Here is a 26,727-nt window from a genome sequence, read left to right as displayed (position 1 = left end):
CAAGAAGTTCAGACTTATGCAGAGATGAGGCCAATCAACTTGAGTAACTTCATTAATTTAATAAAGTTATATGAAGAGTTGTTCATGGGATATTGGAGAGTATTCTGCCAAGGCTTGTTTCACCATGTCAATATGGTTTTGTGAAGGGGAGAAGCATCATTGAAAATGTACTTTTAACTCAAGAAATAGTTACAGATATAAGGAAGAAAGGAATACCAACAAATTTATTCATCAAGCTGGATATGGGAAAGGCTTATGATAGGGTGTCTTGGTTGTTTTTTTATCAGAATTCTTAAGAAGATGGGATTTTCAGAAGTTTTATGGATATGATTTGGAGACTTATAGCAAATAACTGGTATTCTGTGATGATCAGTGGTCAGCCACATGGATTCTTTCATTCAACAAGAGGAGTCAAGTTGATTCCTACTAGTGTCCAACTTAATGAAGATATTGAAGAAGTAGAAGAAGTACTGACAGATGGATCATGGAACTTTGATCTGCTTCAAGACACAATTCCTGAAGAAATTGTTAAGCAAATCAGGTCTGAGTTAGTTAACAAAGAAAGGGGGATATCAAGTGACAAGGCTTAGTGGTTATTGACAAGTACAGGCAAGTTCACAGTGAGTAGTGCTTAGAAGGTCTACACAGAAGAAACAACAAAGCTGGTTTTTCAAAATGATATGGATCAAGGGCTTACCATACAAGATTGATTTCTTCTTATGGAGAGTATGGCATCAAAAAATACCAGTGGATGATGTTTTGGCAAGAATTGGTATAAATATGGTTTCAATATGCAGATGTTATACTTTTCCTCAACAGGAGACAATGAGTTTGCATCAGATATTTGCCAGGTTTTTTCTTCAGCAGGTGGTGTACAAGGTCCATTTGTGTAGATTTGTCAAACAGTTTCTAAATGTTGGACAACAAAATGTGGTGCTCAGTTGAAACCAATTTATCAGGCTACTCCTGCAATCATCATGTGGCAGATATGGAAAAAAGGGAATACTATTGTTCATAGAGGGATTATGTCAAGAAATAAGGTGATTTATGAGATCAATAGGAACTTATGGAAGCTGGCAAGAATCAAGTTCCCATGGTTGGATATTCCACATAGTTATCCTCTATTGGTTCAGTTCTTGGAGAAGTATAAACTATAAATAATCAGTAAAGCAGTAGCATAGAGTTGTCCTTCTGATGTTTGGTATAAGTGTAATACAAATGGTGCTTACAAGAGCAGCATAGGTCAAAGTTCTTCAACCTTCTATGTCAGAGATAGTGATGGAAATTTAGTGCATGCATGGGCAAGCATAATAACAGAAGCATCTTGCATTGTTGCTGAAGCAAAATCAATCCTTGAAGGGGTGGAATATTGTGTTGAACACTATCTGCTTCCTCTGATAGTGGAACAGGCTCACTTTTGATGACTAAAGTCCTGAATAATGAATGGGAGATACCTCAGATAATTTGCATGATGGGGAATCTAATTCAAGATTGGAGGAAGATAGGAAGTATACAGATTGTCTATGTACTCAGAAACAAAATAGAAGATTTTTTAACTAACATGGTTGTTCATTTTGCAGGTTCTTTTCACATATCAAACTATCAGGATCTTCCATCAGAGGCTAAAGGGATTCTAAATGCTAATAAACATCGTATGCTAAGCTTCAGATTCAAGAAATTGCAAGTTAGAGAACAAGACTGTACAACAAAGGGATTGAGAAAATGCATGATCATATCTGATATCATGCAGGAATCAGACTACAGTCAGGTTGAAAAACTGTTTGTTATCAGCTTCATCTGTAAACTTAGTTTTTGGTGTAGTTCTAACCAATGCGTGGTATTAACTTTTAGTTCAACCTATTGGAATAACTTCTTTAGCAACCTATAATATGGTATGATTGTTGATTGATCATAATCACCTGGCTAGACAAAGAAGTACTTAGAAACTATATTTGCAACTGATATTGACAACCGCAGCCTAATACAAGTTGGAAGGTTTCTTCTGCTTGGATAATGGATTCCATAAGCACTTGGTGAGAGCTTTGCTGTGATTTTAAATGGCATCAAACCAAGACTAGATTAGCAACAATAGTTATGTCAGTTTTAATTTCAGATTAGTGTTTTTAGTCTTTTGTGAGGAACTTTTGGCCTTTGTTGCATTTTCTTGCCTTTTGCTTTCTGTACAGAATGTTTTCCTTTTGAATAAAACACAACCAGTCCTAAGCTGGTTGTTTTAATTAAAAAAAAGGGGTAATTATCCAACTCCATCTAACGACCCAAAAAAGAAAATTGAAATAAATAAAGAACACGTGCAACATACGCCTTTGAATGAATCAATTAGGAGTAATTATAATGGAGGGTCATCTAAAACGACAATGATACCACGTAGACAAATGAAGAGGCATGTATTCTATTCATCCAAGGACTAAACCGACCACTTTTATTCCACCCTTCCCTCTATCACACACAAACACACCCCTTCCCAACATTTAGGTACCTATCTATTGAATTATTAGTTTTCCGTTCACCAGAAATCAACCTCCGGCCTCTTTTCCGGCGAACCCCACCTCCTTCCTGTTCGCAGTACATTCATCTCTCCTTCGGACCCATTTACACACACACACACACACACACACACACACACACACACACACACACATATATATATATATATATATATATATATATATATATATATATATATATACTCCTAACCACAGACATATATTCACACCGAAGCTTCCGATTTTATCATCTTGTTTCTCTCTCTCTCTCTCTCTCCTTTCTTCTACCCATTGCTCTAAACTCCATCTACATATATTTACACTATAGTAATAACTTGCTTTCTTCAATTAATTTTCTTCCTTTTCATTCTCGACCAGCCTGTATATCATCCAGATAATCAGTAGTACTATCTTTTTGTGGATCCTGAACTTCGTTTCTAGCTAACGTGCAGTTTAGTTCAATAATTTTCATTAATTCTTGTCTTGAAATAAACGGTGGTACCTAAATAGTCGTTGAACTTTCAGAAATTGCAGACTTGTACAAGACTTCAAGTTCCTATCATATTTCTGAAACCATACAGCGAACTATTCCAGTGTTTCATGAGTTTATGATAATTTCCAACATTTGTCTCTACAGTTACAACTGTAGAGGTTCAGACACTTTCTCGTTTGAATTGCAGTTGGCTGCTGACTTGTGTAAAGGGGTTGTTTGTTTATATGCATATAATGAAGATGCCATTCAACATATCGCTGTGAGTAGATTTTCGTCTCATAAAATTATTCACGGCGTACTCGAATAATTTTTCACAAGAAATGGATATGCAGCAGCATTTCTCAGATGAAAATTCATCAGAAGTTTTGAGGAGTATATTACCTGAACAGTTAGCTCACTCATCGCCTAACGTCAAACCACTAGAGAACCAGCAGCCAACGTGGCTCAACCGCAATCCTCCGACCTGAAAGTCAACAAAATTTCCTAAATTTGCAGTCCAACTCGGAATCATCGTCTGCACAAGCGTCAAATCAGTGGCTATCAAGGTCGATTAATTTACAGAGGAAAGTAAGCGATGTGAACGATGAGGGTGGGAATAACATTGAAAACGACGGGAACAACGGTGATCAGAATGAAGTTGGAATTGTGAATTGGGAAAATGCGGGGTATAAAGCTGAAATTCTGGCACATCCATTGTTTGAGCAGTTGTTGTCAGCCCATGTCTCCTGCTTACGAATAGCTATGCCTGTCAATCAGTTGCCCAGGATTGATGCACAGTTCGCACAGTCATAGCAAGTGGTAGCCAAATATTCCGATCTTGGACATGGGAATCTTGCTGATGACAAGGAACTTGACCAGTTCTTGGTAAGTTTTTTTTTTCCTTCTATTTTTAGTACAAAATATGCAATTGCTTTCAGTGGATATTTTTAACACATACGGAGTATATGATAATTGTAGGTTTGAAAATTTACTTTTTTCTGTTTACAATTAAGTTTGTTTCTTTGTGATTTATTGCTCTTTCAGGATTTGTTTCTTGGATTGAGTGAGTTAGGATAGGATGGTCTGAGATTCTGAGACTTGTTGTTAGATCCTCTGTCTAAATTTAATGTTTTCACCCCCATCTCCAGTGGAAATTCTGGAAAATAAAATAAAAGCAATATTTCTAAGTTCAAACTTACAGTCAAGAAATCATGTTGTTGTGTTTTTGTGAGTTGATTTTAAGAATTTTGAAATGAGGAGATTTTGTAATTAATACAAATATAAGCTGGATTTGATACCACAAGGAGAAAGTTCCAAATTCAAAGGTACAATAGAAGGAGTATTATCTTTGCCGTCCTTGCATATTCAATAAATGGTTGGTTGTAGATGAAACAAATACAAGTCTTAGCTCATATTGTCCTTGAAATAGTAGGACGACTAAATAAAGTGTCAAGTCTCAAAAGACTTGTCACCTAATTTTATATTTGCATAATTTAGAGATAAATTTGTGTGGCTCCTACCTATCTTGTTAGAAGCGGTTGAAATTGCTTTTTGGAAATTAATAGGCACAAAATGAGGTATCCAGTTTCCCCCCAAAACAGAAAATTAATGAGGTACCAGCTGCTTTCTATATTAGTAACATCTCAGGCAGAAAGATATGTCATGTCAGCCAATGACAGGAATCTTAAGTAGTATCTTTATAATTTGACCACGTATTTGTCACGACCCAAATCGACGAGTAATGACGAGTGCCTGACCGCTAATGACCAAGCACCCCTATACTCGTGCCTGAATATCACTGAATAACTGGGTGGCCCATACGACTCATAACTGAACCATGCTGACACATACCAGAGCAATATCAAGAACTATCAACCATCAGTGTATATATGCATACGTATATATATATATGTGTGTGTGTGTGTGTGCTAAAAAGAATAGTGCAAGCCGACAAGGCCGCTACATATGCTGTACAACAAAAGAGTAGGAGCCGTCAAGGCTACATCACGTACCACCTATATACCACTATCTACAGACCTCTATTAGAATAAAATAAACTGTAGAAAGGACAGGACAGGGCCCCGCCCTACCCATGCATAATGTACATGCGTATACGTCTCAAAATAATATACCAAAATGGACCGCAACTTCGGATTAAGTGGAGCGCACCGACAACGGCTGAGGGAAAGTCCTACTGAGCAGGATCGTCTATCTGTCTATCCGTACCTGCGGGCATGAACACAACCCCCGAACAATAAGGGATTCAGTAGGGATAATGTACCGAGTATGTAATAACCTCCATATGGTGCTATTACAAGTATTCTAGATGCAAGAACAAACTATCTTTCCTCTTCGCCCTTTAATGGCTATTACACATAGTTCTCTAAGGTTAACTTAATCACCCTAATAAGCTACTCTTAAATGTCAGGGTATTACCTCTAAGAGTTTATTTACCAACCCGGTTTTCCCACTAAACTTATAGTCGATAAAAATGATTTAGCATTTGATCTCACCAATATATACATATCATCAAGACCTAAAAGGACAGTGTACCTGTAGCTACGTTAGGTGACGACTCTAGATCTGGCCTCCCTACTAAAGCATAGATGCGGTTCAGACCGCTACCGGAGCTAGATGCTCCACCCCTGCCTCTACCTCGACTAGAAGATATTTGAAGTCCTTGCTCTGGGGTACGCACCGAAGGTGATGATGCGGCAACCGATCCCTCTGTTTGTGTCATACCGTCCCCAACTCTCATCAGACACTGCTTAGCACAATGACCAGGATTTCCACAAGTATAACATGCACCCCGACGACATGGTCCCGAGTGGTTCTTACCACAAATAGTACACCGCGGAGAAGGTAGCATCTCCTGTCCTAAGCTCGTCTACTACTGTGAACCTGTAGTACGAGAGTTCTGCCCTTGCCCAGAATAAATAACCCTATCATACTGAGATCCTCAAAACTGTGGAGGTGCACTGGCTGTAGGATAAGCTAGATATCCAGAATACTGTTGACTCTAACCTCCTCTAAACTCACCAGCAACATCTAAAGATCTATCCCTCCTACCATGGCCTCGGTTATGCTCACGCACTACGCTCCGCTGACGCTTACGGTCCTCCAGATTCTGTGCATATGCCTGTATGCGAGAAATATCCATACCCGGATGTAACGCGACTGTCATACACTCATCAATCAAATGTGGCCCTAGACCAGCCACGAATCGGTGAACTCGGTCCTCCATCTCAGCCACCATAGCCGGAGCATATCTAGCCAATGAATCAAAATGTACACAGTACTCCTGAACACTCATGCTACCCTGCTCAATACGCAAGAACCTATCTGCTTGGGCCCATCGGACTTTTGGTGGTAAATAATGGCGTATAAAATCATCTGAAAACTCTCCCCAAACAGCTAGAGGGGCATTCTCTCCCCTAGATAGCTCCCATGTCTGATACCACTGCATTGTAATATCACGGAGCCTACAAGAAGCCAACTCTACTGACTCAACCTCATCAGCATGCATAACCCTCAAATCCTCTGCATACCATCAATAAAATCCTGGGGATCTATAGTTTGCTTCAACACGGAGAACTCTGGGGATCTAAACCAAGAAAAGTCTTAACCCTCAAACTACTGGCTCGATCGGCCTGATCAACACCAACTCCCTGTCGCTGAGCCTGAACGGCTACTAATCTGGTCAATAGTTGTATAGCATCCCTCACATCCTGGCTCGGTACATCTAGCTGAGGAACTTGGGGCACTGGAGGAGGTGTTGGAGGTGGGTTATGCGAAGTCTGGGATGGGCTCTCACTCTGAGACTCGACTCGAGCCCCGGTAGTCTGCTGAATATGGCTAGTAGCCTTACTAGCCATTCCCTTGCCCTTCTGGGCAGCTGTAGCTTTCTTGCGAGGCATTGCTGAAATCAAAACAAATCATTAGAAAGGAATTGCTTATCTCAAAGCTCTATCGTACGATCTAAGAGAGAAAGAATGAAAATTTCCTAAATGCCCTGTAGCCTCCTGTTTATAAGTGTGGTGCATGTCACACCCATAAACAAGACACTACTAGACACGGTTTGTAGACAACCCTAGGACGGAACTGCTCTGATACCACTTCTGTCACAACCCAAATCGATGAGTCATGACGAGTGCCTGACAGCTAATGACCAAGCACCCCTATACTCATTCCTGAATATCACTGAATAACTGGGTGGCCCATAAGACTTATAACTGAACCATGCTGACACATATTAGAGCATCATCAAGAACTATAAACCATCAGTGCATACATGCATACGTATATATATATATATATACTAAAAAGAACAGCGCAAGCCGACAAGGCCGCTACATATGTTGTACAACAAAAGAGTAGGAGCCGTCAAGGCTACATCACGTACCAACTATATACCACTGTCTACAGACCTCTATAAGAACAAAAGAAACTGTAGAAAGGACGGGATAGGGCCCCGCCCTACCCATACATAATGTACATGCGTATACTTCTCAAAATAACATACCAAAATGGACCGCAACTCCGGATCAAGTGGAGCGCACCGACAACGGCTAAGGGAAAGTCCTACTGAGCAGGATCGTCTATCTGTACCTGCGGGCATGAACGCAGGACCTCGAACAATAGGGGATTCAGTAGGGATAATGTACCGAGTATGTAAGGCAGAACTGAAGCAGTATATCTCAACTCAAATGATTAAGGGGGTGACAGACTCAATCTATACCGATAACCAACATCGCGAATCACGTGCGTGCATATGCGCTTTTAATACATCATGAGCATGTACATATATATAATGCATACCTTCGCCTTGCTCGCATCCCCTTCGGGCATAATAGCATAATGGCCCCATCGGGCAGTCCCTTCGGGCATCATAATCATCGTATACCAGTTGAGCAGGTGGTTTGTGTATATAACGCCTAAGACCTTTTTCCCTTACCCATAAAATCATGTCATACATATATATATAAGTGTGCAAATGCATAATAATCTTTGTAGAACATCAAAGGATTCCCTTCGGAGCAACTTTTATGTCAAAATGGGAAGTTCTTCCCCTTGTCATTTGTCTCATTCGAGACTTAAAAATCAAATATGAAATGCATATGAATAAGGAGGCCTTATGAATGTCCCCTTCGGGATTTAGACACCATCATAGAAACATACAACTTAGGGATGCCCCTTCGGGACTTAAGAGCTCAAGGAACTCAGGATATGAAAGACACCAATATAAACATAGGGACAAGAGCTCTTACATCTAGGAGTGGATTCATTTTGAGTATCATCACGTTCGAACTTATGGTAGATCATGCCAAAAGGAAAGAAAGGATAATCTTAACATACCTTTACGTCTCCTTAACTACTTAACGTTCTCCTCCCAAGCTTGAAAATCTACATTCAAGAGGATTCACACTAAGGTTAAGTCTTGAAAACACTCATAAATTCAAACTAGAGTAACTAATGAACAAGCAAAATTTGGGTAGCACTTCCCCTATTTTGTCTACTTCCACTAATTTCCAAAACAACTCCCAAACAACAATAACAGCACCAACAATACCATAGTCAAGAAATTATATCCAAAATAAACTTAAATCAATCCAAAATCCCCTTACAAAATCAGCCCATAGCCATCAACTACAACTTAATACTTTGCAACTTCTCTACTATAATTATCTTCTTTTATAGGACTTGATAAACCTTCAAATCAACCTAATCATGAGAAATAGGGTGGTAAACATACCTTACACTAGAAGAAATTCACCTTACTCAACTTCTTCCAAGACCTAATTCATCACAACATTAAGTAGAGGCAAGAACAATCCTTTTCCATGAGTTAGCTTGGGGTTTTGGATTTTGATCCTCTTTTGTGATGGTATCGAATGTTTTGGAATGGTGGAGAACCTTTAAGAACACTCTTATAATGTGGAGAGAGAAGTGTGGGAGGTTCTAGAGAGGTGTGGATATGAGAAATGGTGAAAAATGAGGTAATTTAGGTGACTTAAGGGGTATATATAGTGGTCCAAGTCGGTTTGGGTTGGTGGGCCCAAATTAGTAGGCCTATTAAGTGGTTTCTAGAATTTCCGCGTAGGTTCGCAACTTCTGGCAGTCCATTTTAAAATGCCCATAACTCCCTACTCCAATGTTGCATTGACGAACGATTTGTTGAGTTGGAAACTAGACTCGACGAATTTCATTTTAGGCTCTTGAAACACCTCAAAACTTCTGATACACCCGGAGATATACCTCTCTGAAGTTGACCCAAAATTTCTATCCAAAATTTTGCCAAATTTTTGACAAACTTATTTTCTTCGATTTGCTTGATCCCAGAACCTTTAGACACTTGTTTAACACTTGTTAAGAGTATTTATTAACCTTATAAGGGTTCCATGACCTCTCCTATCCTACGTTAGTTTACTCACAATGCACACGACGCGAAATTTTTTCGAGGTGTAACATTATATAAGTAAAATATTCAAGAGAAGAACTTATTTCAGATTAAGTGAATGTAGTCAGTAATTATTGAAGGCTGCTACCTTTAGACCTTCTGATCATTATGCCCTGTTTATAATGAAAGAAGTAATATTTTCTATTTGCACTTTTTATCTGATAAAGTAATTTCTTTAACTCATATAGGGTTCATCAAACCAAGATTAGATGTTATATTTCAGCCTTAAGGTTTTCTTATAGGTTCCATTTAATTATAGCCTACTTAATTAACGAACTCACATAATTTATTGCAGTATCTCAGTTCGTATGTAGAAATGAAATACTCTATTTATCTCCATACATTGCTTGCCGTAGTTAGGACTAAAGATAGTTGTTCCACTCATATGATAAAATAATAATAAATATTTGAAAAGATTATGCAATACTGATCTCATAGAAAAGGCCAACCGAACATGTATTTTATTCTGAAATTTGAAGTCTCCTTGTTAACTCGATATCTGGTAAGAACAGACTAATCAGGGTGTCATTAGAATATGTCTGGTGGTTTCCTTGACTATATTCAGTGATGGCTTCTTTCAATTTCCTTGTTATAATGTTTTGCTTCAAGTCAGGCTCTTTTGGGGAGGAGAGCAATATAAAAAAGAATACCTTGTAAGATCAATTCTAGATCTTTTCCCAAAAAAGAATTGGTTGGTTTTTAACTTAGTTGGTGCCCAGTTAAATCTATTATTTTATGGAAAGAACTCTTCTGTAATGCTTTCTATTCTTGGCAGTGTTTATATCACCAGCAAACCCATATTGCATACTACATCTGCTAAAATACTGATATATATGTTTAACAAATAATTTGTTTTGCAACACACAATTAATGACCCTAGAGATATGGACCAATGGTTAGTACTAAGAACCCTCATTTACCTTCAGGCCATTACTGACATGGTAAATAGTGCAAAAGATATCCATTATGAGCTTTAGTAGAACAGTGCAATTTATCACATAAAACAGTAGCTATTCTTTTTGGCCATGCCAGGGCATTATTTTCATGGTGGTCTTCAATGATAAGATTCTACCTAGGAAGCTCTAAAAACTTAAAGAACAAGAAAAGGAAAATAAGAATGGGAAAGATTAGGAATGGAAGAAGGATAGTTGGATAACTACTAGACCCAATTAATAAGAAATCTATAGGAAAATTTAGGTATGTGAAACCTAAACCGTCCTAATGAGATTTCCACCAATGAACCTTAGCAATTTGGAATTCAAGAATTACCCAAGTTGGAAGAACACAAATGAGCAACTCAAATGATTCCAATGGAAGATAAGCAATTCACTGTGCAACTAAGAATCACACTTAGAATTATGCAACCAAACAAACTATATTAAGATAACCTAACAATCTATTACACTCCAAGTTCTTCAAAATTCAAGCCAAAAAATGAAAATAAGACAAGTCTTCTATTTATAGTCTAGGGCTTTACACCAAAGGCCCAAAAGTGGCACTTTGCAAAATTAACCCCAAACATGGGTCTTCATTCATCCAACGGTCATAACTTGCAAATGTGGCCTCCAATTTGAATCTTTGGCCTAGAATTGCATTCTTGGACAAGATTTGCATCCAACACCCACAATTTGCAAAAATGTCCCTCTTTAACATCTAGCCACTTTGAGAGGAGGTCATCTCTTGGTCTTCTAGGCCTTCCCAGGCTATTTCCCAAACATTGTAAGCTTTGACAATCTTCTCTCCACGCTCTTCCAAAAGGCTCCTTTCTTCATGAACATGGCTTTCATCTCTTGGAGCTCCCTTGCTTGACTCCTAGTGAATGTCCTTGAGCTAAGTGGGGTCATATCATCCTCCCCTTCTTAGAGAAGATTCGTCCTCAAATATAAAGGCTCACCTACAACACAAGGGGAAAGATCACTTACATTGAAAACATTGTGAGCATTATACTTACTTGGCAAGTCAATCTTGTAGGCATTGTCATTGATCTTTTCAAGAAATTTGAAGGGACCATCTCCTCTTGGGCTCAACTTCCCTTTCCTCAATTGAGGAAATCTTTCCTTCCGAAAATGAACCCAAACCTAATCATTAGGTTGGAATTCTATCTTCTTCCTCCCACGATTTTGCCTCTTAGCTACCTTGGTGTTGATCTTGTCAATGTTCTCCTTTACCTTGGCATGGATTTTCATCATTTCGGCCGCCCTTTGTTTTGTATCTAAGTTCACAACAACACCACTAGACAAAAGGGTTACGGTTAAAGGAATCAATTGGTTAAAACCATAGCAAACTTCAAATGGGGTCATGCCAATAGAAGTGTGAAGAGAACGATTATAAGCAAATTCTATCAAAGGCAAACAATCCTCCCAAGAAGTAGGATTTTTCCTAATCATACACCTAAGCATGCTTCCAAGAGTACTATTGAATACTTCACCCATCCTTTTGAGGGTGGAAAGAAGTAGAGAATAAAAGCTTGGGGCCAAGTGCACCCCATAGACTCTTCCAAAAATGACTAAGGAATTTAGAATCCCTATCACTAACAGTAGTTCTAGGAACTCCATGCAATTTAAGCACATGATTCACAAACAAAGATGCTACATGAGATGCATCATCACATTTATGGCATGGTATAAAATGAGACATTTTTGAGAACCTATCTATCACAACAAAAATGCTATCATGACCCCTTTTGGTTATTGGAAGACCCAACTCAAAATCCATAGAAATGTCTATCCAAGGACCAATAGGAGTAGGAAGGGGAGTATACATACCTTGGGGCCGAGTCTTGGACTTGGCTTGCTTGCATTCCAAACATTGACCACATAGCTTTTCAACATCATGTCGCATCTTGGGCAAATAGAGTTGCTCACCCAAAATGTCAAGTGTCTTGGCCACTCCAAAATAGCCCATAATTCCATCACTATGCGCTTCCTTGACGAACAACTCTCTCCATGAGCTCATTGGAATACAAACTCTACCATCCTTGAATAGGAACCCATCAACAAGTTGGAATTTATCGACCCTCTTCCCTTGGGTCAACTCCTCACAAATTGCCTTAAAGTCGGGATCTTGAGAATAAAATCCCTTAAGGCTTTCAAAACCCATCATTCTAGAAGTCATTATATTGAGCAAGACATACCTTCTAGAAAAAGCATCCGCCACCACATTATCTTTACCCTTTTTGTAATGAATCACATAAGGGAAAGCTTCAATCTATTCGACCTACTTGGCATGTCTTATGTTGAGCTTGGATTGACCCTTCAAATGCTTCAAGGATTCATGATCCGAACGAATCACAAATTCTTTGTGCCACAAATAATTTTGCCAATGGGTTAAAACCCTCACAAGTGCATACAACTCCTTGTCATAGGTTGAGTAGTTCAAAGATGCCCCCTTAAGATTCTCACTAAAATAGGCCAACAGTTTGCCCTCTTGCATCAAGACACCACCTATGCCAACTCCGAAAGCATCACACTCTACTTCAAAGTTCTTCTCGAAATTTGGCAATTGTAACAAAGGTGTCGAACTCAACAAAAACTTCAATTCTTGGAATGTCTTTTCTTGTTCATCTCCAACCTCTTTTTTAATCAATTCGGTTGTACTAAAGCTCTTTACAAATCTTCTATAGAAACTTGCCAACCCATGGAAACTCCTCACATCGGTTGCATTTTTGGGAGTTGACCAAGTTCTAATGGATTCCACCTTTTCTTCATCAACCTCAACACCATGGACACTCACCACAAAACCCAAGAACACCACTTTGTCAACCCTAAAAGCACACTTCTTCATGTTAGAAAACAACTTCTCATGCAATAAGACATCAAACACTAGCCTCAAATGGCTCACATGTTCTTCCATAGATTTGCCATACACAAGAATATCATCAAAGTAGACAACGACAAAGTTATTGATAAAAGGTTTCAACACGTGGTTCATTAGGCGCATGAAAGTGCTAGGTACATTGGTTAGGACAAATGGCATACCAAGCCATTCATAGAGGCCAAACTTGGTCTTGAAGATCAATCTTGGAAAACACACTTGAGCCACAAAGCTCATCCAACATGTCATTAAGTCTAGGGATAGGATGTCGATACTTTAACGTGATTTTATTGACGGCTCTACAATCAATGCACATCCTCCAAGTGCCATATTTATTTGGGACAAGAATTACCGGTACGGCACAAGGACTAAGACTCTCCTTGACTAGACCCTTGTTGAGTAGCTCCTCAACTTGCCTTTGCAATTCCTTTGTTTCCTCCGGGTTGCTCCTATATGCCAGCTTGTTCAGGATTTGAAAACTCGGTGCAAAATCAATTTGGTGCTCAATACCTCTTAAGGGAGGTAGGCCATCAGGCATTTCTTCCGAGAACAATGCTTCATATTCCTGCAAAAAAAAAAAAGACATACTACTAGGAAAAGTGCTAGTAGCTTGGTTAGCATTTAAGAGAAGGTCCTTGTTGACAAGACACACCATGAAGTGTCTCTCATTAACCCCCTTTAAGCAATTACTTGGTTTGGCCAACAAACCTTTCTTGGAACCATCTTGAGATGTTCCCTCCCCACTTATGACCAACAAAGTCTCCCTGTCACTCTTCTCCTTCTCTTCCTTTTGATACTTCTCCCGAAGCTCCCTCACAACTCTGTAATCCTCACTCACTTGGTAAGGGGTTAGTGGATTAAGAATGTACTTCTTTCCCTTGACCACAAATGAGTATTTGTTAGTTCTCCCACTATGTTGGGCATCAACATCAAATTGCCAAGGTCTTCCAAGCAATAGATGGCAAGCTTGCATGGGTACCACATCGCACAAAATCTCATCTTGGTACTTGCCAATGCTAAATTTAATGATGGCTTGCTTGTTGACCCTCATCTCACTTTATTCATTGAATAATTGGAGTTTATAGGGATTAGTGTGCTTGCGGGTGAAGAATTTCATACTTTCAACCAAATATTGGCTAACGGCATTCGTGCAACTCCCACTATCAATAATCAAGGAACACACCTTATCCATAATTTTACACCTTGCATGGAACAAATTCTCCTTTTGGTCACTCTTTTCCCTAGCTAGAGCCCCCATGGCTCTTCTAGCCGCAATAGCATGATTCAAGGCTTCTTCATACCTTATCTCAACCTCTTCATCGGAATCACCCTCACACTCACTTCTTTCTCCCTCGTCATCATTACCATTCCCGCTCTCATCTTCATCTTCGGTCTAGTACCCATCTCTCACAATGGTGATAGTCCTCCGATTGGGACACTCACTTGCATAGTGCCCTCTTCCTTGGCACTTAAAGTATTGGACGGTAGAAGGATGATTATAGTTGGGTTTAGAGTTGTTACCTCCTTTAGCCTTACCATCACCCTTGGCTTTGTAGTCGAACTTGGCTTGAGGTGTTGGGGTGTTGGTCTTGGGCTTTTCCCAAGTGGAAGTTTTCCACTTATCTTTGCCTTTTCTCCAAGTTGAAGATGACTTTCCTTTGTCTTTATAAGATCTCTCCTCCTTTAGATCTGCTTCAACATTGGATGCATCATAGAATGCCTCTTCTAGACTATTGTAAGTCTTAAGCCTTATGGGTTTAGCAATGTCACGGTTCAAGTATGCTACGAACCTTATAATAGTGCACTCCTCTTGTTCTTCTACCTTGGATTTCATCCGCAAGTCCTCAAACTCATCAAAGTACTCTTCCACGCTTTTCAACCCTTGTTTCAACAAATACACCCTTTTGATTGCCTCTTGACGATATGTGGGTGGAAGCCACCTTGTTTCCATGAGCTCAATCAAGTCGTTCTAAGTTGGAAGATCATAGACCATTGTAACTTCATAGATTCCCACCATGTGGAAGCGTATCCCTCAAATTGAGTGAGGGCATACTTTGTTTTTAAGTCCTCGGACACATTGTTGGTGAGGAAGATGTGTTCACTTTGTAGCTTCCACTCTAGGAACTCTTTCGTGTTGCTACCTCCTTGGAAAGTAGGGAGGTTGAGTTTGATTGTGTTCAAAGTCCGGTCATGGTCTTGCCATCTCCCTCAGTATTCATACCCTTGAGCCCTTCCTTGGTCGACATGACCTTGGAACCTAGGCCCGAAAATCTCTCAAAGCCTCCTCTTCCTTCCCTTCCCCGGTTATTCATCCCTCCACGCCTTCCTCCTTGTCGGTTCTCATCCCACCACCTATCTTGTGGGTAATCATCATACTCCCCTTCATTCATGGGTTATTGGTACTGGCGTTGGTATTGGTTAAGAAAGGGATCTCGTATTTGGGCTTGGGGTGGAGCTTGGGGTGCTTGTTGTAAGATTACTTGAGGGATTGCCTCATTCGGGTTGTTTTGGTAAACTTGGGGATAGGTTTGTCAATTGGTGTTTTGGAATGTGGATGTTTCGGTTGGAAGGTTGGTTGTTTGGGGTGGTGGAACTCTTTGGATGGAGGTGATTATGGTGTTGGGGTCGCACAAGATATGTGCTTGTCCCAAGGTAATGGTTGGTGTGGTATCTTGTGTTCATTCCTAGAACGGGGAGTGCCTATTCTACTCGAACATCCGCTTGAACCTTCTCAGTACTCACCATCCGTTCATCTATACCACTTAACCTCCCGACCACGCCACGCATATCCCCTTCAATGGCATTCATCTTCGCTTCTAGTTTGGATTCCGTCGCCGCTATTCTTTGGAGAATCAATTCCATTCCCTCCTAGGGAATTCTTGCGTATTTTGAACCGACATTTAAACCTGCAAAACTAGCACACAATGTTAGTAATAAAAGCCTCACTTCACTCGTATTCAACTCTCAATCCTTACCACACTCCCGTGGGCCTTCGAAGTTGTTGATGAATCGCTTAACCAGTCGGATTCACACGGTTGCTTATAATTTGTGGTCGAAGAGATTCTTGTTAAGATGAAGGAAGGACAACTCAAAACGAGAGCCAATAAAATTTCAACGAAATAAAACGAAGAAAAGCGTGAAAGAATTAGCACGAAAGAAATGCGGACACAAGAACTAGTAAACACAAGTAGGAATAACTACTAGATGGCTACTAGTTGAGAGACACAACAAATTGGAATGCTAAAATCGGAAAAAAAAAAAAATCGAGCCCGGGTAGGTGATAACTTGAAAACAGGGTCTTGAAGCCTCAATTGATCCAATGCATCAATTTGAAATAACGAAAATTTTAAAATTTCTCTACTCATTTTTTTTTGTTCCCTACCTAAGAAATAGGGACACAATCAAGGCTCAAGAAAATTTTGAAACTGAAGGGAGATAAAATGAAATTTGGAATTGAAAATGTACCTCAAATTTACGGATTGGGTTGTGGAATTATACGGTCGGTAAATAATTAATGGACCGTAAAACGTGTCCGCAAAACAGGGACATAAACTCGAAAATTTGGTACCAAATTTACGGACCAAAATCTACGGGCCGTAAAATTTTTACGGTCCGTATTTTTTCCACCGTAAATCACTAACAGAATGTAACTTTTGTGGCCTCCAATTTTACGGACCAATTATACGGACCGTAAAATTTATACGGTCCGTATGTGGGACCGTATAATGGCTTCAGTGATTTCATATTGAACTCGTTCTCCTCGAAATTTAGGCCAAATTTTCTTGGATTTGATGACGTCTTGGGCCCCACACAACCTAGGACTTGCCCTTTTTGGCCCAACAAACAACTTTCCACTTGTCCTTGGAAAAACATTTGGATCAAACCCTCTTCTTTGGTCTTCTTCTCCAATATGAAGATATGAATGTTCTTAAGAACACCCAAATGCAATCTCGGACCAAATCAACTCGATTTTGCTCCAATTGTCAGATCTAAGCTCCTTATCACTTGGAGAACAAAGCCCAATATCAAATTTGCTTCAATTCCATCTCAATCACCAAACCCACTTTTGAGCTCTTCAAAGCTCAACAATGGTGATTCACTATAAACTTAATCAAATGAACTCAACTCTTCGATTTAGGGGTTTTGGATATCAACAAACTCAAATATAACTTCAAATTCAAGAAACAAGAACAAAATTTTTGGGATTTTTCTATATATATATATATATATATATATATATATATATATATTAATTTTCTTTGAACCAAGGATTGAAAAATGTAAAAACACTCTTCTAAACTAGCTCTTGATACCAAATGATAAGATTCTACCTAGGAAACTCTAAAAACTTAAAGAACAAGAAAAGGAAAATAAGAATGGGAAAGATTAGGAATGGAAGAAGGATAGTTGGATAACTAATAGACCTAATTGATAAGAAATCTATAGGCAAATTTAGGTATGTGAAACCTAAACCCTTCTAATGGGATTTCCACCAATGAACTGTCACAACCCAAACCGATGAGCCGCGACGAGCACCCGACCACTACTGATCGAGCACCCCTAAACTCACTCCTACTCTGTACTAAACAACTTGGTGGCCCACTTTGACTGATATTCCACTGGTACCGTTCGCGGTAGCATTTATACGATAGATCTTATCTCAGAATTCCACAAAACATGCATATGGATATGTATATGTAAGCATACTAGCAGAGGATGACAACACAGACCAACTTGGTCACCGTATATACTGTTCACAAAATTAAGGGACAACTGAAAGCACATGACGATCCCCACTATATATACACTATCTACATACCTCTATGGAATATAGACTGCAAAAAGGACAGGACAAGGCCCTGCCATACCCGTATATGTACATGTCAAAATAGCATACCAAAAAGGGCTGAAGCTCCGGTCCAAATGGAGCTCGCTGGCTGACACTGGGGAGAGGTCCTACGGGTTTGGTTCAGGGTCTGGCTCACTCGACTGGCTACCTGAACCTGCAGGCATGAACGCAACGTCCACAAGAAGGGACGTCAGTACGGACAATGTGCTGAGTATGTAAGGCATGAATAATAATATTGTAAGAGATACTGAACATGAAAAATAGCATAATGAGAAATATAGAGCATAACATGAGATAAGGAAATAACCTGTACATATGATTGCCTCTTAAGGAAGATACCATGCATGTTTAACTTTAAAGAAAACATTTCTCATATATATATAGCATAATCATTAGCCCGCGTCCGGGGTAACCGTCTCACGCTGCCCATCAGTGGTGCTGCCCGCGCCACATAGAGACGGTGTATAAGCCGCCTGCCTTAGCGGTGCTGCCCGGCCATCTAGGCACGGTGTAATCATCATCATATACTTAACATGAAGCATGCATAGGAGCTCAAGTAAAAATTGTAACTCTATCGGAGTGGCGTAAGGTTGGTAACCTCCGATTGTATTATGGAACATCACGATCGTCATGTCTCACCTTGATGGAACAAGCATTATGAGGTGAGACTATCAATAATGAATAAAATTGAGAAAATCAAGAAATAGCTCAACATTCTCATATTCACATTGAAGTCATAAGCTTGGGACTTTTAAACATGAAATCATCATCATCATCATCATCATCATCATCATCATAATCATCATAGAAATATTCTCATCTTTGACATCATCGTTATCATTGTGAAAACATGTCCATCGTTGTTGTCATAAGAGCTTACAGAATCATAAATCTCTGATTTGGAAAATACGGACATTTTGAAAAACATTTATGGATTATCAGGAAAGGAGGCATGCCTTTGAATCATGAACTTCTGACTTGTGGAAGTAAGGAGGTTATGAAAACATGTAGGGAATTATAACATAGGAATTTCTAGAAATAGAATCATCATCATCATAAAACATGCTTATCTTTAGCATCATAAAAACTCTAAGTATCACAAATCTCTAGCTTTTGAAAATAAGAACATTTTAGGAAACATGTATGGGTTCACAAAAAGGGATCATGCCTTTGGAAAGAAAGGGTCTACCCTTAACATACCTGAAAAATCACGTCTCGGCTCTTCCACCTATTTCCGGTCTCGCAATCTACATATAAGACCATTCATGCTATAATTAGGTCCATTGTTATATACTTATCCTAAGCCTTCAAATAATTTTTTTTAGAATCTGCCGAAATTTCGGCAGCATCTCCTCTGTTTATATGCCTAGCCCAAACTTATAATTCAGCAATAAACAATAACAACATCAATACCAACATTAACAACATCACTTTCAACACCAACATGTGCCATAAAACAGCCCACAGTTACTGTAGCGCGCTTTTCTGCTTTGTCAGCCAAACTTGTAACGTCCATAATTATCTACTCCGATCTCCTATCGATGAGCTGTTTGTTGCGTTGGAAACTAGACTCGATGAACTTCATTTTAGGCTTTTGAAATACCTTAAAACACTTCATATGCTAAGAGATATTCTTCCCTCAAGTTGGACCAAAATTTTCACACGAAACTTTACCCATCTTTTCTCCAAAGTCGTACTACTCCATTTCTTCCACTCATTTCCTTATAAACCTTCTGGTATACTTTATATACATCCTTCACTCATTAAATATACTTAATAGTGCTTGCTCCTTATATGCCAAAGTGGTTTTACTTAACCATAATTCAACGTACTTATGTTTCAAATTTGATAAGTGTTTCTTCGAAGATACGGGGTGTAACATGAACCTTAGCAATTTGGAATTCAAGAATTACCCAAGTTGGAAGATCACAAATGAGCAACTCAAATGATTCCAATGGAAGATAAGCTATTCACTTTGCAACTACGAATCACACTTAGAATTATGCAACCAAACAAACTATATTAAGATAACCTAACAATCTATTACACTCCAAGTTCTTCAAAATTCAAGCCAAAAAATGAAAATAAGATAAGTCTTCTATTTATAGTCTAGGGCTTTACACCAAAGGCCCAAAAGTGGCACTTTGCAAAATTAACTCCAAACATGAGTCTTCATTCATCCAACGGTCATAACTTGTAAATGTGGCCTCCAATTTGAATCTTTGGCCTAGAATTGCATTCTTGGACAAGATTTGCATCTAACGCCCACAGTTTGCAAAAATGTCCCTCTTTAACATCTAGCCACTTTGAGAGGTCATCTCTTGGTCTTCTAGGCCTTCCAAGATATTTCCCAAACATTGCAAGCTTTGGCAATCTTCTCTCCAAGCAATTCCAAGGCTCCTTTCTTCATGAACATGGCTTGCATCTCTTGGAGCTCCGTTGCTTGAATCCTAGTGAATGGCCTTGAGCTAGGTGGGGTCATATCATTCAATGTTAAAAATTCTAGGTTGTGGTAAGTCCAGATACTGTTCGGTTGCTTATTAAGAAAGCTAGTTCTTTAGGTTTAGGGTCTGTGAGAAATCAACATATCCCAGGTTTCTATAACTTAGTCAAATGTGGAAAACATCATATAGCCAGAGCAGAGTTAATTAATAAAATGAAATTTGTAATCCTTTTTTGCCAAGTGACACATTTTTATAAGAATGCAACCTGAGTATCTAGAACTTGTGTGTTTCTTCAAATGGTTTAAAAATAAAAAGAAATAAAATAATAACTTTCAAACGAATAGTCCCTTGATGTTTATACTAGCTGCATCTTGCTCTTAGGGAAATATCTCTTATTCACAGAATAAATTTGAAAATAGCTTTATGTTAGAGCCTATTTTTACTCTCATTTTGTTTTGTAGACATATTACGTTCTATTGCTTTGTTCTTTTAAAAAACAACTACAACAACATGTTCTTGTTCATGCAATGGAAGTAGTAATGGCTTGCTGGGAAATCGAGCAGTCGTTGCAAAGCTTAACTGGTAATCCATTATTCATTTTAAGACATTTTCATGCTTATTATTTATATATGACATTTGTGATTTTCTGCTACTGATTTAATATTTTCTGAAAATGTGTTTGGACTGTGAAAATGATATTGCATATATGACCAACCCAATCCAAGAATAACAATGGCATCTAATGGATTCGGTTCCTCTATAATACAACCTGAATCGAATTCTATTCTTATCCTGCTTATTGGATTCAATACTGTTCCAATGAAAATTTCACACAATCTCAGTTCAGACTTCATTCTCTTATCTCTCTCGTATAACCTCGATGTTGTTATTTATTCTCTTGCTTTAGGCTAGGTCTTTTTTACCGGCACAAAGTCGCATACATGAGTCCAAGGGAGAGATGGAGAGACTTTTGTGTAATGATTTGCCTGATATTCATAATTCACTTGTTCTATTCAATTTACTTGGAAGAGCTAGATCTAGATGATGTCGGAAACATGGAATAAGAGATGTCAGCAATCAAAAATAAAAGGAAACAAATCATATTAGACCATTAATTTTGTAAACATTATACAACAGGGAAATTCCATCTTCCTGTACCTCGATTAGACATTGAGAAGGTTTTTTTTTGTTTTTTTTGGGGGTGGGGGGTGGGGGAAGGAAAAGCAGTATGTGAACCTACTTCATTCTTTGGAGACATTCTAGATCTGTTATCAATTTTTTAGCGTGCCCTTCTAGAACCAAAAAACTGTAGGATATAGTTTCATGTCATTTTGTTCAAATTTTTAACATTTGATTTTCAGTGACAGAAACTTTGGCCACTCTTTTTCCGTTAAGTTGGGTAAGTTCTAAAACATATATGTGGCGATTCTGCTAGAAGTATCAAACTAGGCAGTTCTAACATCTGTGGTGGGTCTTGGAAATCTGAAGCATGAAAACACAGTAACAAATGATCATCACGTTGATGTAAATGTCACGACCCAACCCCGTAGGCCGTGACTAGTGCCCGATCTGGGCACCCGAACCCATCTATCAAATATTATCTCCAATTTCTATCAACTCATTCTAGTATATGGCGGAAGCCGACAAGACTTTATTTCAAATTTAGGTAATTTCCAGAAAATTTCGGCAGAGTTTCCTTTGTTTTACGGACTATCCAATATACCCTGCACGCAGAAAATACCAACAAAAGCCACACAGGGCTAACCAAGCAATATATAAACATATGCGGACCGGCCGCCTCGGCGTATAGGATCGCCCAAACAACATATGCGGACCGGTCGCCTCGGCGTATGGGATCGCCCAAACGACATGTACATACATCCATACAGAAAGACCTTAACCCACAAACATGTCCACAGACCTCTAAACAGACCGACAGAATCATATGACGGGACAGGGCCCCGCCGTACCCATGAACGAATATATACAAATGCACTAATAAATATATATATATATACCAAAAGTATAAGCTCCGGAAAGAGAGGAGCACTCCGAATAGCAGAAAGGGTGTCCTAAACAGGTGGATCACCAGGCTGTGCGTCTGTACCTGCGGGCATGAAACGCAGCCCCCGGAGAAGGGGGTCAGTACGAAATATGTACTGAGTATGCAAAGCAGAAGGTACAGAAATAATTCTGAATAATAATCGAATCAGATATATAGAAAATAATACATATCAAAATGTTTATTTCCAAAGTATAAATTATGCATAGGGCACTGGAAAATGTGGTCGCCCGCCTGTCGATGGCGCCACAACACAGCATAACACCAGAAAGTTTCAAATCTCTGAATCCTCGTCACACATCACAACACAGCATAACGCCAAACACAGCATAACGCCAAACATAAGTGGAACCCGGCCCTCGAGCGAGGAGCACGGTGAACCATAAACACAGCATAACACCGGAATATATCAAAAAGCGCACGACAACAGAACCGGCCCGGGAACCGGCGAACGATATCATAGTAGGCACGAGCGGAGTAGTGAGGAATCATATGCATAAAATCATTATTATAAATCCGAAGGATAAGTAAAATAGTCATATTTGAAATCGGAATAATAATTATCACTTTTTGATTCAAAGTTGTCGAATTTACATAAAGGGCGTCGCGGGACCCACGGACGAGTATAGACCCGAACTGAGCCCGCCTATGAAAAACATACCCATTATACATCAAGCAAACTCCTATAAAAATTATTGGAGCGATCCGAGCCTCTATGCGAAAAATATGGCATTCAGAGATTACAAAATTCCTTAAAGTGAACATTTTCTATGCGAATTTCGGAAAGCGATTACTTCAAATACATCATGGTTCATATTTCATAAAAACATACATAAGAGTGCCAAATAATATATATATGGATCATAACATGCTCGGATCTCGAATTTGGAATTCCCTTAAAGCTCTAATCTAGCCTATGTGAAACTAAGGCATGCCAAAAGAAGGAAGGTTGCTTTACATACCTCAAACGCTCTCCAATATGATCCAACTCAAGCTAAGTCCAAACTATGATTCGGGCTGCCCAAGGTCTACAAACAAGCCATAAAATGCCAAACATTAGCTAAAGACTTTTTGGGCATTAAATTCCAATTTCGCCCTTAATTCTACAGAAATCCGGGCAGCATTTCCCCTGTAAATAGGCTACCCCGAGAATTTAACTCGCTCAAAATCAACAACAACAACCACAATAACCAACCTAGTAACATTGACAACCAATCCGAAAAGCAAAATAATAATGGTAGCTCTCTTTTACGCCATTTGGCAACTTCCCAATTATTCAATTCCATGGCTTACGTTAAAGCCACAATATCGTTCGTACATTTGATTATTAACCCAAACCCATACTAACAACATTCAAGGGCATTCTAAGCAATTCATACCACATTTCCAACAACCCGATTTGTTTTTTCCAAGCTGGCCGAAAACAGCCCCAACCGAGACAGCCCTTTAAATTTTTTTTTCTTCATTTCCAAATCATGGTTTGTATCCTCAAATTACATTCTAACAATGCTATCTCATCAATATACCAATTACAATAAATATACAATAACCTCCAAAAACAGTCCGCACATTAACAACATCATTTTGAGTCAACAAACATTCATTTCCAACATAAGATTCATAGCGACGGCGATTAAAACATTAAGCGACGTTCATTCGTTCATCGTCATATAATGTGACCCATTTCAATCAACACTATATATACACATATATGGATGATTCTCAATTGTTCTTCACCTTACAATGATCCCAATCAACTAACTAAACATTAATTCATAATTTCAATCACAACACAACAACACCCATCACACGACCCACTCCCAATCATACTATATTTCATGATTTCCAACCACTATAAGATACTACAACATGAATATAACCTTCATAACACAAAAACATAATGAATGCTTACCTTCCTTCTTCACTTCCTTCAATAGTTAGGGTTTGCAATTGGGCACAACTAGTGGTTGGATGACCCAAACAACTCTTCCACGTTACTTAGGGACTTCTAAATAGTTGATTTATACCAAGGAAATAATTTTGGGGTGGCTTGATTTGGATTTGGTTTTTCTTGGTTTGTAGCCGAGAGGGGTGTTGAAGGTGGTCTTCAACTCCTTGATTTTTTTTTCTAAGTCTTGCAATGGGGAAAAGATGACTACTTGGTCATACTTTAGGCTCATATAGTTGTTGTCCAAGTGTCCTTGGCCCACACATGGAGTGGACCAATTAAAATTGGCCACAAAATGTGTGGGACCAATTTAAGGACCACACGGCCAAGGGCCTCACTTTGCATGAATTTTGACTTCCAACAATATTACATTTGGTCCCAAATTTTCAAAATGTCCAATGCCAACAATTTCATATACAACTTATGTCTCAGAATAAAATCAAATGGTCAAAAGTCCCGACTTCAAATCCCGAAAAAATCTTGGCCTTAAATTATCATAGTTCATCCGGGTTGTCCCAATGTATAAAAATACGGGACGTAACAGTAAACTATTGAGATCTTTGAGTCTTCTCTCAGTGATGTTTTAAGCTTCAAATAGGATTATTTATGGAACCACTTTAGGTTAGTTTTCTCATGCCAGTCATACAATTGAGGAAGAAAAATGAGAAGTACAGACTGTCTATATTAAATTGGACTTGTATCTCTTTGAAAGACATTGAATTTTCCTCCAAGTTGGTTTGATACATCATTGGGCCTTGACGCTGATAAAAACTGATTGCATGGCAGAAAATATGACCTTGGTAATGCGTGTACTCCCTTCATCAGTATGGTAAAATGCACTTATTTTTTTCTCAAAGATCACAAACAATTCTTAATCTAAGAACTTATGTGTGATATCTAATAAATTTTAACTTTTCACATGTTTCTTTCTTGTTTTATTTTTACTTTGTACTACCTACTAGAAGATCTAGAGATCTTTGTGAATCTTCTGGGGATGTTGAAAGCTCGAAATTACTTCCTGTTAACCTTATCACTGTTATCTCTTCTTTGTATCTTTTACCCTAGATTTTTCTGGCTGACCTGGTTAAGTTACCTTGATACACTATAAACTATATAGTAACATTTAGCCATTTACTAATTACGTTAATATTGTTGTTTGCTTACGCAGGAGCTTCTCCAGGAAAGGGTACAGGCGTAACAATGTCTGATGATGAAGATGAGCAGGTGGAGAGTGATGCCAATCTGTTTGATGGAAGTTTAGATGGTCATGATAGCATGGGATTTGGTCTCCCAACAGAGAGTGAGAGGTCATTGATGGAGCGTGTGAGGCAGGAGTTAAAGCATGAGTTGAAACAAGTTAAGATAACTAGTTATTCATGAGCTATATATATTCTGATGGTCTCTATTGTCTTAATCTAACTCTGTTCAACGCATCATAAATAGGGTTACAAGGAAAAACTTGTGGATATAAGGGAGGAAATTCTTCGAAAGAGAAGGGCAGGAAAACTCCCTGGCGATACTACCTCCGTCTTGAAAGCTTGGTGGCAATCACATTCAAAGTGGCCATACCCCACTGTAAGCTTTTAATTCTCAATTTTCATGACCTGCAGACTAATTAAATAGCATCAGTTGTACGTTAGCACTCTTGTGAGTATAGAAATGATCACACGAAAAGTATAATTCACCCAAACTGAAGCTTTAATTGGTTCAGGCGATGAACCCGGAAACACATTCTTTTGCGCGTGGTGTCTTCTTTTAAGATAAATTTTGTGCTAATAATTCAAATGAATCGTCATCTATGACCAGTAACATGTAATGCATCTAGTGGCTTTCACTTGGTAGATCCAAAAGTTAACTTGGCGTTAGCTAGAAGTTTGAAAAATTCGTCTAGATATAGGCACAACTTTTTTCTGCTTATTGAAATTGTGCTCCTACTATACTAGATAGTGACACTGGATTTTCTTTTGTGGTTAATTTGTACTTATGCAAGAGGAAGACAAGGCTAAACTGGTACAAGAGACAGGCCTTCAGCTAAAGTAGATAAATAATTGGTTCATCAACCAAAGAAAAAGGAACTGGCACAGTAATCCTTTCTCTTCTACAGCTTTGAAGAGCAAACGCAAGAGGTAATGTAAGTTCAGCATAAATGTTGTTATTTTTTCCTTAATAAATTGTAAA

At 38.8% G+C, this 26,727-nt stretch overlaps 1 long non-coding RNA gene and 1 pseudogene across 1 annotated transcript; one reads left to right on the top strand and one right to left on the bottom strand.

The window, feature by feature from the left end:
* The first annotated feature begins 1,443 nt into the window (after positions 1-1,443).
* On the top strand, positions 1,444-26,679 carry LOC132637613 (homeobox protein knotted-1-like 2; annotated as a pseudogene).
* LOC132638482 (uncharacterized) lies at positions 22,252-24,830 on the bottom strand. Its single transcript, XR_009581758.1, has 3 exons — positions 24,514-24,830; positions 23,564-23,629; positions 22,252-22,646 (listed from the first exon to the last, which is right to left on the bottom strand). It is a non-coding gene; the product is annotated as an uncharacterized LOC132638482 (long non-coding RNA).
* Positions 26,680-26,727: the final 48 nt, after the last annotated feature.

The sequence above is a fragment of the Lycium barbarum genome, chromosome 4 (genome assembly GCF_019175385.1).
Source record: "Lycium barbarum isolate Lr01 chromosome 4, ASM1917538v2, whole genome shotgun sequence".
NCBI lineage: Eukaryota > Viridiplantae > Streptophyta > Magnoliopsida > Solanales > Solanaceae > Lycium > Lycium barbarum.
The sequence above is the reverse complement of the archived record's forward strand: the minus strand, read 5'-3'. Positions and strand labels throughout refer to the sequence as shown.